Genomic DNA, 3,455 nt, shown 5'->3' with positions numbered 1-3,455 from the left:
GCCTGGGATCGGGCGGGCTCCCGACCGGCCTCGCCTCCTCGGGGAGGGGTTTCGGGCTGCTGAGGCCGCCCTCCAGCCGCACAAGCTGGAAACACCCCCACAACCCAAACAGACGTGCACAAAATAAATAAAGGGGTTGGGGAGTTGAGAGAGAGAGAGACAAGGAGGCTTGGCCTCTTCCTGCCCTTTCACAATATTCCAGAGTCAACAGGAAACCCATTTGCTTGACACTTAAACAAAAGGGGGAGGAACCGGTTCCTAGGCGAGTCTTGGAGAGATGCACAAACTGGGAGAGGCTGAACTTCACTTGGGGCACACCACCTTGAGTTGAGTCTAGACTCTAAGAGATCTCTGTCTCTCTCTGTCTCTGTCTCTCCTCTCTATCTCTCTCTCTGTCTCTCTCTGTCTCTCTCTCTCACACACACACACACACACACGTGTCTTTTTTATTTTTTATTTTTTTTTATTTTTTTTTTATTTTTCAAGACAGGGTTTCTCTGTATAGCCCTAGCTGTCCTGGAACTCACTTTGTAGACCAGGCTTGCCTCGAACTCAGAAATCTGCCTGCCTCTGCCTCCCAAGTGCTGGGATTAAAGGCGTGCGCCACCACGCCCAGCCCACACACGTGTCTTAATTTGGCCTAAAACTCCTGATCATTCTGCCTCTTAAGTGGTGGAATTACAGTAGTATGCTACCATATCGAGGCCCATCCCCCTTGTATCACCCCTTAAAAAGTACCTCATGAGAGCCGGGCGTGGTGGCGCACGCCTTTAATCCCAGCACTCGGGAGGCAGAGGCAGGCAGATTTCTGAGTTCGAGGCCAGCCTGGTCTACAAAGTGAGTACCAGGACAGCCAGGGCTACACAGAGAAACCCTGTCTCGGAAAAAAAAAAAAAAAGTACCTCATGAGGGAATAGATTTTTTTGGTATTGCTGTTTTCCTTTTTTGGTAGTCAAAGTACTCTGTGATACATGTCATAAATTAGTCCAAAGGCACAGAGTGTGCAACAGCAAGGATGAGCCCCATGTACGCTATGAACTTTGTGGGCGATAAAGATGTGCCTGGAGCAGGATTAAGTTGTAACAAATGTGCCCCGATATGGAGGATGGTGGTGAGGAGGGAAGCTATGCATAAGGGGGTCAGGGAGAGCGTTTGTACGTTCATTTCAGCTTTATGCATACTGGTCTAAATACTGGTCTAAATAGTACAGTCTAATTTCTTTTAAATACTAGGTAGGACTTGGGGTTGGGGGAGGGGGGGTAGAACAGTTCCCCAGCTTGGGTGAGGCTTATCTCTGGCACTGTAAAAAAATAATAAATATATAAACAAATGAATAAAGCTTCCCAGTATTCAGTTAATTGAGGGTTAGGAGAAGGCCACCATCCCTAGAAGTTCAGGGAGAAATGTGTTAAAGGAGTTCCATACCCGATGATTTGTCAAGAGTTGATTTGGCCAAGTGGTAGGAGAGCTGGCTCTGAAGTCAGAGGCTGTAATTTGAGGCACTTAACTGCGGGACCTACCCCCTGCACACTGCTCCAAAGCTGGAAAGAGCAATGTAACAAAAGTCATTGTATGTACCTATCACACACAGCTAAAGTTCTGTAGGTGCACATACATAATTTCACACCGCGGGGCAGATTCTGGAATGTCACAAAAAGATACTGAAACAGCAGGCAAGAATGCTCCCTTAGGAAAGGGCTGTGTGGGATGAACAGGCCTTTATCTGCAGCCTCTGGCTCTTGTTCTGAGAGCTTGTGAGAGCCCCCAAGGTTCGCAGTGCTGGAAGAAGAAAGGAAGAGAGAGGTCACTGGAGGCAGAGGCGCTGCCACTGTTTCTTTACCTCCTCAGTGGTAACTGTTGCTGCCCGAGAAAAACTATTTCTGTTTTTAGGCAGATAAGAACAAAATTCAATTTTAAGAAATTGAGGTCAGATCCACAAGTTAAAACACCACTCCCGCATAAACAGTTAAAGCAGTTAAATAAGTGGACTCTTGGATCGCTCAGAATTAAAACGGGGAGAAAGAATTCTGACCTCAAAGGGTTGTCCTAAGTGTTGGGGATCACTTTACGTGGAAGTGTGTCTATCGCTGGCCTTCAGGAATGAGGAATAATTTGGAGGTCCCTCTCTGACAGCAGCATGCCTATTGGGGTCAACCTGCGGTTACCCACAGCCTTAGTTTGGACTCCCTGAAAATCGTGCTGGATTGCCCACGCAATCAGAGTTGGGAGATCCACATCCCTTGGGGCTGGTTGCACGCTTACACTCGAATTAGGCTAACATGATTTCTAAATACTACGTGCCAAGAAACACCCCACAGGATCCCTTGAGGAGACCAAAGAACCAAGGACTCAGACAGTTACTGTCAGAGGCAACTATTGTAGTGCTTGTCATATGTGTTTTTGCTATTTTAAATGAACATGATACATTCTTTGTCCTCCAATAAAAGAGGCAGATGGTTGTGGAAGGCCCTCCTCAAAGGTTGTGATTATTGCTGCATTTTGATCAGAGCAGCAGATCACCCACAAGCAACCCTCAGATTGGGCATTGTATTAATCCAGGTTCTCTAGAGTCACAGACCTTATGGAATGTCTCTCTATATTGAGGGAATTTATTATGATGACTTACAGTCTGTAGTCGAACTAACCCAACAATGGGCAGTGGTGAATGGGAAGTCCAAGGATCTAGTAGTTGCTCAGTCCCACAAGGCTAGTAGATTTCAACAGATGTGCTGGCAAATAAATGCAAGCAGGCGAAGAAGAGTGAAGCTTCCTTCTACTGTCCTTACGTAGGCCTTCAGCAGAAGGTGTGGCCCAGATGAAAGGTCTGTACCACTACACCTGGATTTGGGACCTGCTTTGTTCCGGGATGACCTTGAACTCAGAGATCTCCTTGCCTCAGTCTCCTGGGATAAAAGTCCTGTACTACCTTGCCTGGGCCTAAGCTTTTCATAGCCACTATGCCTCAAGATCTCCATGCCAAGATACAGGCCAGAAACTTGTGTCTTCCAGCCTCAAGATCTGGATCACAGGTGAGCCCACCAATTCTGGATTGTAGTTCATTCCAGATATAGTCAAGTTGACACCCAGGAGTAGCCATTCCAGGCCTGTTGGTTTTCTGTCATAGAAAGGGGTTGAGTGGGTTGTTACACTCTCAACCACTTATGCCTATGCCCCGGTGGTATGTAATCCTGCCACAGCCGCACATGGTCTTCATGCCTATGCCCCGGTGGTATGTAACCCTGCCACAGCCCCACATGGTCTTCAGAGGCTCTGTCATTTATAGGAGGTGGAAATTGATCAAAAGGGGGAAAAGGAGCAGGGCGTGGTGGCACACGCCTTTAATCTCAGCACTCCGGAGGCAGAGGCAGAGTTCGAGGCCAGCCTGGTTTACAAAGTGAGTTCCAGGACATCCAGGGCTACACAGAGAAACCCTGTCTCAAAAAAACAAACAAACA

This window comes from Mus caroli, chromosome 3 (assembly GCF_900094665.2).
Source record: "Mus caroli chromosome 3, CAROLI_EIJ_v1.1, whole genome shotgun sequence".
NCBI classification, from domain to species: domain Eukaryota; kingdom Metazoa; phylum Chordata; class Mammalia; order Rodentia; family Muridae; genus Mus; species Mus caroli.
The sequence above is the reverse complement of the archived record's forward strand: the minus strand, read 5'-3'. Positions refer to the sequence as shown.